Source organism: Cervus elaphus, chromosome 22, assembly GCF_910594005.1.
Source record: "Cervus elaphus chromosome 22, mCerEla1.1, whole genome shotgun sequence".
In the NCBI taxonomy this organism is placed as follows: domain Eukaryota; kingdom Metazoa; phylum Chordata; class Mammalia; order Artiodactyla; family Cervidae; genus Cervus; species Cervus elaphus.
The window spans coordinates 36,379,203-36,392,987 of NC_057836.1; the positions used below are offsets into that span (position 1 = coordinate 36,379,203).

The 13,785-nt window shown below is 43.1% G+C and overlaps 1 long non-coding RNA gene across 1 annotated transcript; it reads left to right on the forward strand.

Moving 5' to 3' along the window:
- Positions 1-1,074: 1,074 nt before the first annotated feature.
- LOC122680630 lies at positions 1,075-11,430 on the forward strand. The gene is made up of 3 exons (XR_006336737.1): positions 1,075-1,218; positions 1,740-1,818; positions 11,039-11,430. It is a non-coding gene; the product is annotated as an uncharacterized LOC122680630 (long non-coding RNA).
- The last annotated feature ends 2,355 nt before the right edge of the window (positions 11,431-13,785 follow it).

Here is a 13,785-nt window from a genome sequence, read left to right on the forward strand (position 1 = left end):
AAAGCAATTAATCGAGGAGAGTTACCAAGAAGATGGAAGGGAGGGTCAAAGAGAGGCAGAGGTGTTGGCCTTTGATGGATGAGAGGTTCCTCTTTTACAGAAGAGGAGAAAAGCGAAGCAATGGGTGTGGATGTAGACAGAAATTGACTTTTTCTCTGATTAAAATCTTATAATAACATGGATCATGTTGGATAAATATTTTCTTCTTTCTCCTTTTAAGGAATAGTAATTTGATGATAAACACACATATGCACGTTCTATGTGGGGCGTGTTTAGCCATGAATGTATGTATAATTGTCTATACAGTTTGTCTAGCTATTTTCTTCTATGTTTCTCCTCTCTTTCCAGTTTTATCAAGATGGTCTCTGTGATTCACCCTCTAAGAATCATGCTTGAAGTCTTTTTTTTTTTTTTAATCTTGCCGTAAAAATACAAGGCAAAGAATCCAGATATGCTCTGGTTATCCCTTCACCTCATGGGTCAGTTTATTTATTTATTTTTTAAGACACTGATTCCTTTTAGAGGCAATGATGTCATCCCTCAGTTTTTTTTTCTGCAAACAGTTTATGTTCTTAGCTATTTCTTAGAACCATTTACAATTTCCTGTTGGGTACAAATTTGTCCTGCTGGAATTCTATTTACAGTGATTTTCCTGTTAGTTTAAAATCACACATAGACACACACAGAGTCTTTCTTTCCCACCATTGACCCATTTTTCAGCTATTTATTAGCTTTGGCTTCAGAGGCATTCTAGACTGGATAACCTTCCAGCTCTGTCTCACTGACTGAGATGCTCATGCTACAAAGGAAAAAGCCCTAAAAGGTCAAGTAACCACAGGAGAGCGGAACTTCAGTGTGGACGGAGCGGGAAACCAGGCACGCAGAACAAAGGTGGCCACTGTGTTGGGATGTGGTGGGCAAGGCTTCCTCTGTCCTCGGCTGGCTCTCCAGTGGTTGTGGTTTGTTGTAGCATTGTGGCAGACAGGAAGCCAGGAGTGGGCAGGATACTGGGCGGTAACTGGGAGGTGGGACATCAGCGATCCTGATCCAGCCTTGGCACAAGTGGTGCAGGGATGTCTTAATTTCTCCCCTTCCTTTCTCTGTTTCCTCTTTCTAATCCCCATCCTTCCTCTCCCTGAAATTCATGCTTACTTTACAGCTCTCATCTGTAAAGCAGCAGAAAATACTGGGATGAAAATACATTCTTCAGAGAGCAAAGTAAGTAATTGCAAAAGAAAATCTGGGGCTGCTTAGTAAAAAAAAGGGGAAAGGTAGCCTGGCTGCCTTGTTAGTTTATTTTAAATCTGTGGGCTTTTTGTTTTTGATTTTTGCTTTGTATGTTTATTTATTTGATTAACAATGCTGTGCCAATTTTTGCCGTAGAGCAAAGTGACTCAGGTTCTGCTAGGACTGGACTGTTCTCCACCCACCTGACTGTGATTCTAGACTATTACTGGGACTCACGCTGTCGTGCCCTACCCTCCAGACTGGACTGACTTGCCCAAACCCAACTGAAGCTGGCTCTGAACCACGGAAGTTTTCCAGAGCTGTTTTGGTTTTCTCCTCTGACCTTATTCTTCTGACTCCTTGTTTCTCTCTCAATCCTGTCTCATTTTGCTGTGACCCAATAGGCTGTGTGGCTAAGTCTTGTGTTGTGACATTATTACCCAGGATGCCTTGGGTTGGTTGATAATTGAACACCTATTGATTTGTTCTTTCTCTCTTGCACGTGGTATAAGTGCTGACTATTCATTCAGTCAAAATCTTCTGAGAGCCCACCATCCACCAAGCACTATCCTGAGCACTGAGGAAATGCCAGTAAGTAAAACAAGATCCCTCTTTCTAACCACGTCCATCCTGTGTGCGTGCTTTCTGCAAACATCAGTCTTTAACATCAAACACACCCTGACAGATACCAATGGGTCTTTCACTTTAATGTACAAGACACACTGTACTTCCTAACACCCAACTCCTCCCCCTGCTGCCCCACCATTTCCCAGATGAAGAGACTCATGTATTGTCTCTCATTTCCTCCATTATAAATAAATATCTAGGACTTCACTGCCGGTTCAGTGGTTAAAACTCCAGGCTTCCATTTCAGAGGGCACCGGTTTGATCCCTGGTCAGGGAACTAAGATCCCCTATGCCCCGCAGCCAGGCCAAAAAAAGAAAAAAGAAAATGAATTCCCATATGGACTGTTTCCAAACCACCCTGCTGGAAGCATAACATCAGCTCACAAATTGTTGTGCCAAGTTTATAAATTACCACTGATAAATAAGTTTAAGGCTTGGAAATCAAATAACTGTCCTTTGAGACTTGCAGACTAGACAACACAAATTGCTCATTGCTGACAAAGAGATTCCAAGCTAATGTTTCTCATTTTGGAGGATTTAACCACACTATTTAAGGGAACCCAAACTGACTTTTGCTCTGATTAAAATCTTATCATAACATGGAACATGTTGGATAAATATTTCCTTATTTTTCCTTCTAATAGGAATAGTGATATGATGATAAACAAACACATGCACGTTTAATGTGGGGCAAGTTTAGCCACGAATGTATGTGTAATTGTCTATGTAGTTTGTCTAGCTATTTTCGTCTGTGCTTTTCCTCTCTTCCCAGTTTTAGAGTTCTCCAACTGACTATCATAATTACTGGACAACAAAAATATTACTTATATATCAAGAGCAATTACTAGTAAGCAAAATTTTAAAATCATGCCCTAGGACTGAACAAAAGTGCTAAGCATTGACACAAATGTTGCCCCACACGCTAGCCTAGTAGTAGACAAGCTGAAGTCAAGATGGTCTCCCTGATTCTTCTAGTATGCCCAGGAAGTGCTGGTGATATGAGAGCAGGTCAGCCATTATGTAGAATGAAGACAGTAACTGGCCATGTGGTGTGATGTCAGAGATTCCCACAAAAGGGACTGAATTGAGAAAGTCCTTCCTCTCTGCTACAGACAGTGTAGTGTTAGTCACAGGCGTGTCCAGCTCTTTGTGACCCCATGGGCTGTAGCCCATCGGACTCCTCTGTCCATGGATTTCCCAGGCAAGAATATTGGAGTGGGTTGCCATCTCCTCCAGGGGATCTTCCTGACCCAGGGATCGAACCCGGGTCTCCGGCATAGGAGGCAGATTCTTTACTGTCTGAGCCACCAGTGAAGCCTCTGCTACAGACAGACAGAAGTAGGATTAACTGTTGGAATTAATGTGAGGTAAGCCTCACCAGGGCTTCCCAGATGGCATTAGTGGTTTAAAACCCAGCTGCCAATGGAGGAGACATAAGAGATGTGGGTTCAATCTCTGGGCCGAGAAGATCCCCTGGAGGAGGGCATGGCAACCCACTCCAGTATTCTTGCCTAGAGAATCCCATAGACAGAGGAGCCTCGTGGGCTATGGTCCAATAGGGCTGCAAAGAGTCCAACACGACTAAAGCAACTTAACATGCAAGCACGCATGAGCCTCACCATTCTGACTCTTGCTGCATCTGCTAACATGTTATTCACCAGGAGATAAAGGAGACTCCTTATTCACAAGGAAGAGGGCTCTGTCCTCAGGTCCCTGGTCACTGGCTTGGAGCTAAGCATTGTCATAGTCTGCCCTGGATCCCAGGCAACTCTCCCTGGCCTCCATGGACCAGATGCCCCTTCCATTCTTCCATCCTTGCTTTCATAAACATTTAGCAGTGCCTTCTGAGGGCAGGGCACCATGTGTGAAACTCTGAGAACATAAACCCAAATAACATATATGTCCATTCTCTCGAGGATCTGATGAGACCTTAAAAAAGAAACACAGGGATGCAAATGAGGGAGCTCTTTGTGGTGATGGAATAGTTTCGTCTCATGATTGCAGTGGTGGTTCCACGTACCCACACTGCTGATAAAATGGTATAGAACTGCACACATTATTCCCATGTCAATTTCCTGGTTTTAATGTTGCACTATTGTTATGTAAAATGTAACCATTGAGGGAAACTGGGGGAAGGGCACAGGGGACATCTCCATACTGTCTTTGCAACTTTCTTTTTTTTTTTTTTTGCAACTTTCTATGAATCTATAGTTACTTCAAAATTTAAAAATATTTGAAGGTCATAAGAGATAGGTATCTCATTTTCATTTTACACCCAAGAATGTAGGTTAAGGGAAGTTTAATAAATTGGCCAAAGTGACGGATTTGAGTGTGTGCGTTAAGTAAATGCAAATTTAAGTCTGGAGTTCAGCAGAGAAGTCTGGGTTTTTTTCTGTAGATCTACTGTAGATCTATGAGTCATCCCCCTTAGTGTGGTGATTAGAGGTGTGCAAGTGGATGAGAGCACTGGTGGAGTGTTGGAGAGCTGAGGACAGCATCCTTTAGGAGATGGTAAAGACACTGAAGGAATGTGACCAGGGAGAAAGGAGCAAAACCAAGTGAACTGGATGTCTTAGAAGCCCAGGGAGCAACTAATTTGCAGAGTCAAATGGTGCTGAGATGGCAAGAGAGACGAGGACCGGAATCCTCTGACTTTTGCCACAAGGAGGCTATTTGTGACCCTGGTGAGCGCCCTTACTGTGGAACAGGAAGAAAGGAACAGGAGGCGAGAGACTGGAGGCCAGGTATATAAGATGTTTTTTCAGTAAATCTCATGTGAAGAGGAGGAGAGACAGGACCATAGGTGGAATGGGGAAGTGAATTCTAGGGAGGTTTGTTTAAGGTTAAAGAGAGGAGGCAAGGGAGACAAAGACGTTGAAGATTCAGGAGAGAGAAAAGGCAATCAGTTGAGGAGAATCACCATGGAAGATGGAAGTGAGGGTCAAATAGAGGCAGGTGTTGGCCTTTGATGGGTGAGGGATTCCTCTTTTACTGAAGAGGAAGAAAGAGCAATGATGGGTGTGGATGAAGACAGTGGTAGAACTGTTGGCAGAAATTCGATGAATTCCTTTCTGAGGACGTCCATGTTTCTCTGTGAATTAGGAGGCAAAATCAATTGCAAAGGATTGAAGTGATAAGGAACTTTGGAATGGTTGTAGGGAGGGATTTGAAGGTGGCTAGGGTAACAGGGTAAGATGCTAGGCCACACTGAAGCTGCAGGGGTGGCCCACTGACGTCCCCTGGCACTCACAATTCTGCAAACATGCTGATGGTTTTCTAGTGCAAACACACCTGCCTGAGGGCATCCTCTGGCTAGGAGCTTGTGTGACCTGTGTGCAAGGTAGCCTGGAATGAGAGGGAGTTAATGCCCCTGAGAACAGACCTCCACCAATGGCAGAGAAGAAAGGAAGGCTCTATATGGTCTCTCTGGGGTGCCAGTGGAACTGAGCTTCAGTTGCCGAAGTAGTAATCTGCTCATTAACATTCCCTGCATTGGTCCCTCTCCCCCTACCCCGATTCTCTCTCCCTATTCCCACCCCTCTGTCCCTCTTTCTCTCCTCTTCTCTCTCTCCTCTTCATTCCTCTACTTGGGAATATCTCAAAATAAACCATTTAAATCCAGATCTGTGATTCAGGCTCTGCCTTTGTGGGAACAGAACTTAAGCAAGGGCCCAGTTGAAATTAGTGAACAACAGTGAGTAGTGGTACCTGCCTTTCAGGAGGTGATACTCTAGTATTGCTTGGTATCCGGGGTATGAAAAAACAAGAAGAGATAATTTAATCACAAAGTGTAGGTAATTTTGCAGTAGGTGCAGAGTGAATAATGAGGTGAAGGAATTTAAAATATTGGCAAGAGAATGCTTTGAATTGTTGATCATTAAGTCTTCGATGAATAGAGGGGTGGACTAGAAGATCTGAAGCAAAATTAAAACAAATGTATAATGAAAATTGAGCAGGCTAGTTGAGAAGATAAAAGGATGTGGTCAGAGAGAGGGACGCCTGATTTAGTAATTTTAGAGATGAGGCAATTTGTGCAGACTGTGGCCAAGAAAGCAGGTGATGACACAGTAACATCTACTGTATTTTATTGTAAATGAGAAATTCAAGATTCCTGAGACTGGAAATGGTATGGATTGTTCATGCAGATATTTAAATCTCCTTGGATGATAGTCATTTGCAAAGCTATGAACCAAGTGCCAATTTATTAAGGGGTAATTTATCAAAAACTCTGCTGATAAGGAAGGATAGTAGTTGATATGACTGAATGGCATGGTCCTTAAAGATTCAATCATTGAAGTCATCTTTCTGTGTTGATATAGATTTACATCATTCTTATTTATTTATTTTTGGCTGCCCTGGGTCTTCATTAGTGTGTCTGAGCTGTCTTTAGTTGCAGCAAATGGATGCTACTCTCTAGCTGTGATGCCCAGGCTTAGTTGCCCTGCGGCAGGTGGGATCTTCCTGGACCAAGGATCCACCCCATGTCTCCTGCATTGGCAGGTGGATTCTAAACCATTGGCCCACCAGGGAAGTCCACGTCATTCTTTTCAAGGCCTGTAAAGCAGTCCATAAATGCATGTGCCACAATCACTTAACTAGCCCCTACTGCACTGTGCTATGCTTAGTCGCTCAGTTGTGTCCCACTCTTTGCGGCCCCATGGACTGTAGCCCGCCAGGCTCCTCTGTCCATGGGATTCTCCAGGCAAGAATACTGGAGTGGGTTGCCATGCCCTCCTCCAGGGGATCAAATTCCCAACCCAAGGATTGAACCCAGGTCTCTTGCTCTGCAGGTGGATTCTTTACTATCTGAGCCACCAGGGAAGCCCCTACTAAGAAACATTAAAGTTATTTCTTATTTTTCAAACTGATAAAGTCTGAATACATCTTTTCAAAGATGTGTAATAATCTCTTTGGATTAACGTCCTACATGCAGAATTGCTTCTCCAAAGAGAATGTATAGCTAATGTTTTGATACTTCTTATCAGATTTCCCTCAGGGAAAGTTGTGCCATTGTATACTCCAATAGAAAAAGCATGAAGTATACATGTCTTCCAACCTTGTCGGTGTGTGAGTTTTGGCAATTAAAAATCTTTGCTATTCTGACAGGTGAAAATTATCTTGTTATTGTTTCATTTTGCCTCTGAGTATTAGCAAAGTTGAACATTTTTTCATATATTTTTTGACCAATGTGTTTTACTTACCTATTTGTGACTTTTGCCCATCTTTTCTATTAAAGTTTTAATTTTTCATGCATTGTATGAGCTCTGTTAATATTATGAGTAGTAACACTTTGCCTCGCATTATTATTTTCCTCAGTTTGTCACTAATGTTTGAAACATATGTGATTTAAAAATTTTGCCACACAGAAGTTTCCAACTGTTTGTACTTAACATTGTTTACTTGTCATTGTTCTTCCTATTTTTAAATAATTTTTATGTCTAAAATGTTTACATTAAGGGATAGTTAGGGAGTTTGGGATTGACATGTGCACACTGCTATATTTAAAATGGATAATCAGCAAGGACCTACTATATAACACAGGGGACTCTGTTCAATATTCTGTAATAACCTAATTGGAAAGTGAAGTCGCTCAGTTGTGTCCGACTCTTTGCTACCCCATGGACTGTACCTGTCAGGCTCCTCTGCCCATAGAATTTTCCAGGCAAGAATACTGGAGGGGGTTGCCACGTCCTTCTCCAGGAAAAAGAACAGATACATGTAAATGTGTAACTGAATCACGTTGTTGTACACCTGAAACCAACACAACATTGTTAATCAACTATCCTCGAGTATAAAATAAAAGTCTGTATTTAGTTAGATAGAGTGAAGTAATGAGCTAATATTTTCCCCTGATTACTAGTCAATTTACCCAAAACTTTTAAATGATCCGTTCTTTCCTTCAGTGGTTTGAATGCTACTTTCTGTCACAGACACACGTAATGAGTGTCCAGTTCTTTCCCACTTCCCCGTCCCTTGTGGCTCGGGGCAAGCGTCAGATTGGAGAGCCAGCCCGCACCTAATTCATACAGCGCCCTGGTGAGCGGCTCTCAGATGGAGTCCAGGAAGTGGGAGAGAGGGTGGAATGGGGGCAGTGTTGCAGCAGCTCTTGGGGAACAAGACTCTGACTCATGCTGTGACTGGAACATTCATGGGCGGCTCCTTCAAAGGACAAAAATAAACGGGACTCTAACAGCGTAGTGGCAGGCTGCCTGGGTACTGATTCCCTGGACTGCATTGCCGGGATGATGGCTCTGCTATTATGGCCATTGCTCCAGGCACTGGCCTGATGCCCATCTGTGGCAGAACTGGACCCTGATCGCCCAGGCTCCTGGTGCTCAGGACCTCAAGGGTGGAAGCTGATCTCCAGCTGCTATCAGAAAGCGGCACACCCAAATTCTGGTGTCCCCCCACCCCCAGACCCTAAGCTTGATCACTTTCCTTCTCCTGTTTCTGCTTCCGGGGGCCAGCGCCTTTCTTTTGCCCCTTAAATGGACTGACTCCTCACTCTTTGAGAAGGATGAGAGTGTGGCTTCTCTTTGAAGACAAACTGCCCTACAACTTTGAATACAACCTTATAAAAATGGCATTCCTAAATCCTGCATTACCTTTTCTAAGTACAGCTTCCCTAAATCCTTACACATCCATGCCCTTCAAAGGGGAGTTATTTCTGATGTTTCAAATGTAAAATCAAAGGAGACAAAAAAGTTCTAAAATTCACTGTATCAAAGTATAGTTGATTTACAATGTTGTGTTAGTTTTGGGTGTACATCAAAGTGATTCATATGTTCAGATACACACACACGCACACACACACACACATATATATATATTCTTTTTCATGTCCTTTTCCATTAGGTTTATTCACAGGATATTGAATATAGTTCTCTGTTCTAGGCAGTAAGACCTTGTTGTTTGTCCATCTTATGTATACTAGGTTGTATCTGCTAACCCCAAACTCTCAATCCATCCCTCCCCCACCCTCTTCCTCTTAGCAATCACCAGTCTGTTCTCCATGGCTGTGAGTCTGTTTTTGTTTTGTAGATAAGTTCACTTGTGTCATATTTTAGACTCCACATAGAAGTGATATCATATGGTTTTTGAAGGAGATAAAAATGTTTCATCTCTATCAATGCATTTTGCTACATAAATTCTCCATTAGTTAATTGATTAATTCCTGTTTAAAAAAAAAAAAACCCTGTTTGTAAGTGGGAGAGACAAGTGTGCACAGACCCTCATCACTGCTCCTCTTTGAATCAGCCCGATAGCCTCAGAAGCTAATGTTGCTTCTGCTGTCACTCAGCCCGGGGAGTTTGTGGCTGGCCTCTCCACTACCAGAGATGTCCCTATGGCTCTGGTACCTGGGGGTGGGCTGTCCATTCCTAGAGGCCTTCCAATTTAGCCATTGTTGCCATTCCTCCTACTGTCTTCCATCACCAAGCCCAAGCTACTCCTGAGCCTTACTTTTACTGATGCTGGAAGTCTTGTTTTTGGAGAAGAGATAGCCTGCTTGCCTCACTTCCTTCTGGGTGGCCTGGACTGCCAGAGATGCTTGTGCAGGTGGGACCCTGGGCTGGTGGGACCCAAGCTGATGGGTACAAGGAACCTGAAATCTGACACTCAACACAGGAGTCCTGGCAGGGTGCTAGGGAGGTGGCCAGGTGCTGGGTCAGCTCAAGGAAGGCATGCTTTTCTAATCTGCACAAAGGCACTCATGGGTTGGTGGCAGTCCTGGGCAGAGCTTGCAGAAACCATAAGGCACTGTGGAGTTACAGTCTTTCATATGAGGAAAACAGATCAGACCTTCCCAGTAGGCTCCGTTTCAGGTGCTACTTATGTTAGGTGCTTCTTGTCAGTTTCTCTCTCGTTGTTTTTTTTTTTTTTTTTGCCATGTCACGGGGCATGCGGGATCTTAGTTCCCCAACCAGAGATCGAATCTGCATCCCCTACAGTGGAGTCCTAACACTAGACCACCAGGGAAGTCCTTTCTTGTCCATTTTTCTTGATGTCCTTTGATGGGAAGCCTACTGTCAGTAAAAGTGAAAGTCGCTCAATCGTGTCAGACTCTTTGTGACCCCATAGACTATACAGTCCATGGAATTCTCCAGGCCAGAGTACTGGAGTGGGTAGCCTTTCCCTTCTCCAGGGGATCTTCCCAACCCAGGGATTGAACCTGGGTCTTCCTAATTGCAGGCGGATTCTTTACCAGCTGAGCCACAAGGGAAGCCCAAGAATACTGTAGTGGGTAGCCTATCCCTTCTCCAGGAGATCTTCCCAACCCAGGGCTTGAACCGGGGTCTCCTGCACTGTAGGCAGATTCTTTACCAACTGAGCTATCAGGGAATTGTGCTTCAGATAAACATGTCACCCCTCGCTGCCTTTCACTGAAGCCACTATGCTGGAAGTCTCTTCTCTGAGTATCCAGTGGGCAGCTCTTTCCTAGTCATTTTTTTTGTCTTTCCAGAATCTTAAGGATTTGTTTGTAAATAGGACAGTCCATGCCCTCAAACATAGCAAAGAGCATAGACAGAGTTGTTAACCCAATACCTTTCTAGCCCCCTTCTCCTAGGAAAGGAGCAGTCTCTTCTCCATTCTGTTTCCCTCTTCGCCCCCTCATCTAGGATAAGAGTCATATTTACACAACACATCTCCTGTTAGCTTTGATCCAACCTGGGCCCAAAGGTTTCCCTGGGATTTTTCTAATTAAAATTGAGACACTGTGCCTCTTTAGGAATAAAGCTGTAAGATTTGAAAGAGAGAGAGAAAGGCGCTGTGTAAGGCTAGGTTTCCTCCTGATAGAGAAGATTGATCTACACTGAGACTGAGGGTGGCCTGTGGAGGAAGCAGAGATTCCAAATGGAGAAGGAGAGAATTCTGGCAGCTTTCCAGTCCCTGGTTCCCATGGTTCCAGAGGCTCTGCTGCATCCCAATTTCCCCCTTATTAGGTTATTCACCTCCTTCTTGGATTTTGTGAGACAGCTGTCCTCGCCTCCCCACCCCCTCTCTTTGGAGAAGGAAATGGCAACCCACTCCAGTATTCCTGCCTAAAGAATCCCATGGCCAGAGGAGCCTGGCAGGCTACAGTCCAAGGGGTCACAAAGAGTCAGACACAACTGAAGTGACTTAGCACGCTGCATACCACTCCCTCTCTCAGGCAAATTCAAGCTGTGTTTCTATTATCTTGCAGCCAAGAGTTTTACTTGTCCAAAGGCAAATAAAGTACCTTAAGGCTGCTTCATTTAGACTCCACTGGGTCTGGACTACAACTATGACTTCACGTAGATGAAAACCGGAGGCCTGCTGAATCAACTGTCACTTGGACTGCTAAATAAGATTCATTATCTGATGAAGTTTACCAGAGAAGAGTTAAGGAAATGAAGTCCAGAAGGGTGTTTCGGTTAACAATAATGTCAATTTCCTGAGAAAATTGCTTGACCCCAGACAAGGCATTTACTTTTTCAAGAGAATTGTTTTGTCTTGGTCTTTTTAAATTTTTTTAACAACAGAGTGCTATTGTTAGGAGGCATTCTTGAGATGACTTCCTTTCTGTACACATATATGAACAAGTGAAACCGATATAAGCAGAATAAACTGGATTGAAAATGTGTGTGTGTGAAGCATAGTATGAAGAATCTCTGCTGAGAGTTTGCCCATGGTTTCAAAAGATCAGTGTATCATAAACCTATTTTTTACATTTGCATTAGTGACATTCATTCAACCACCATTTATCAATATTTGCTTTGGGAAAACTTCATGGAGGCTCCAGGGTTGGACAAAAGAGTTCCTTAACACATGGTGTATATAACCCTAGTCTGGAAGTACACTCATGAAAATAATGCAAGGCCAATTGAAATAGGTGTTGTAACAGAGAGAATGACATATTCTGGAGCACTGAGGGAGGAAAGGCTAATTCCAGCTGAGCTGGACACAAATGGCAAGCTCCTATTATTCAAGTTCAGAGAAAATTATCTACAAATCTCAAATGTCAGGTCATTATTTTTCAATGATAACTAGACACTTCCTAGACATTTAAGTTGTACATGAATTTCCTACAAGGCCCTTAGCTGACACCTGATACTTCCTGAACTGAGATTCTATTTTATGATGAATATTCCTTTTCACAATTCTAATGCTTGCAGATTTTATGAGGTGAGAGGCTTAATGAATTAAGTCCAAAGGGCACATCTCTTTTCTTACTAAAAATAGACAAGGATTAACAAGCCTTTTTTTAGTAAAGGGCCAGATAATAAGTATTTTCAGCTTTGCAGGCTGTAAGATTTCTGTCACAACTACCTAGTACTGTTGTTTTATTTTTTTAAATTTTTATTTATGTATTTATTTATTTTTGGCGGCTCTGGGTCTTCATTGCTGTGTGAGGGTTTTCTCTAGTTGCTGTGTGTGGGCTTCTCATTGCAGTGTCTTTAGTTGCGGAGCACAGGCTCTAGGGTGTGCAGGCCCAGTAGTTATGGGCTTTTCTGCCCCATGGTATGTGGGATCTTCCCAGACTAGGGATCGAACCCATGTCTGTTGAATTGGCAGCTGGATTCTTTCTTTTTTTTTTGCAGTTCTGCAGTTTATTGAACAAATAAATCATTGCCCCTCACAGATGTCCATTCCCTTCTGAACAACATGGATGATAATACCCACTCCCAGAATTGTTAGTATCTCAACATTACAATGAGATTTTGTATACATGAAGGCATTTTAAACTGTAAATCATACAGATAACAGTTATGATCTTACATATATTATAAATCTGAAACAGTAACATTTTCTAGGATTTTTCAATGCTTATAGACCAAAACAAAAAACAACTCCTTGCAAACCCAAAAAGACCAATTTCCAAATTAATGACATGTTCAAATCCAGTATAAGCTTTAGATAGAGTGATAACAAGAATAAATGGACCCAATAGGAATGTTAAAGAGGAAAAATTTGAAAATAACCTCTCAAGTGGCACAAGCATTCAAACTGGCGAGAGGTTAATTATCTAGAGATATGAAAATGCAAAATTTTAAGGCCAAATAAAATATTTTTTAAAGTATAAATATATTCTTATAATTAATATAATACACTGAGTATTTTATAATCAGGCTTGGTTCTTTTTAGAAGAAGCGTGATATTTAAAAGGCACTAAAAAATAATATTCTTGAAATCCCCAAAATGCTATAGCAAAAGGATATGACATGAAAATCCAATTATCACTGTGGAAGGCTATAGTCCATAGGATGGCCCAGAAGGCAGGAGAACTCTGAATTCTCTAGAGAGGATTCTCTGTGGTGTTGAAGAGTTTTTAACTCCAGTAATCTTCTCCAAAGTCAGTACACACCCAAACTAAGGTCGGCTGTATCTTATAATGTAAAATCATTGAACAGATATAAATTAAAACAAAAGTGAAATAATTTAACCACTGAGACCAGCACAGATTAAAACATTTTTAAATGACCTGAGTCAACACCAGCTCTGGGAGCCCTGTACCCTATAGTCAGAGACCCTGGGACCAGCTCTACCCATGAACGGCCAGGCTCTAGCCCAGGGTCACAATAGCCCTTCAGCCAGCTGTGTCAGGAACTGACCCCACCCACTAGCAGGCTAACAGCAGTCCCAAGACCCCCAGGGCCCTGCATCCAGGATCCCAGGACCCAGCTGCACCCACCAGTGACCCAGCACTGGTCCCAGAAAACCCAGGGCTTTGGCCTCACCCACCAGGGGCTTGACACTCCCCCTCCAAGACCCAGCTCTCTCTGCCAGTGGGTCTCTAACCCAGGACCTGATTGCACCCACCGATTGGCAGGCACCAGCTTTGGGATGCCCTGGGCCAAGACCCCACCCACCAATGGGCAGACACCAGCCTCAGGACCACCTTGGCCCTGCAGCCTGCCCATCAGCAGGTCAACGCCAGCTCTGAGACACTCTGGGACCTTCTGCCAGCAG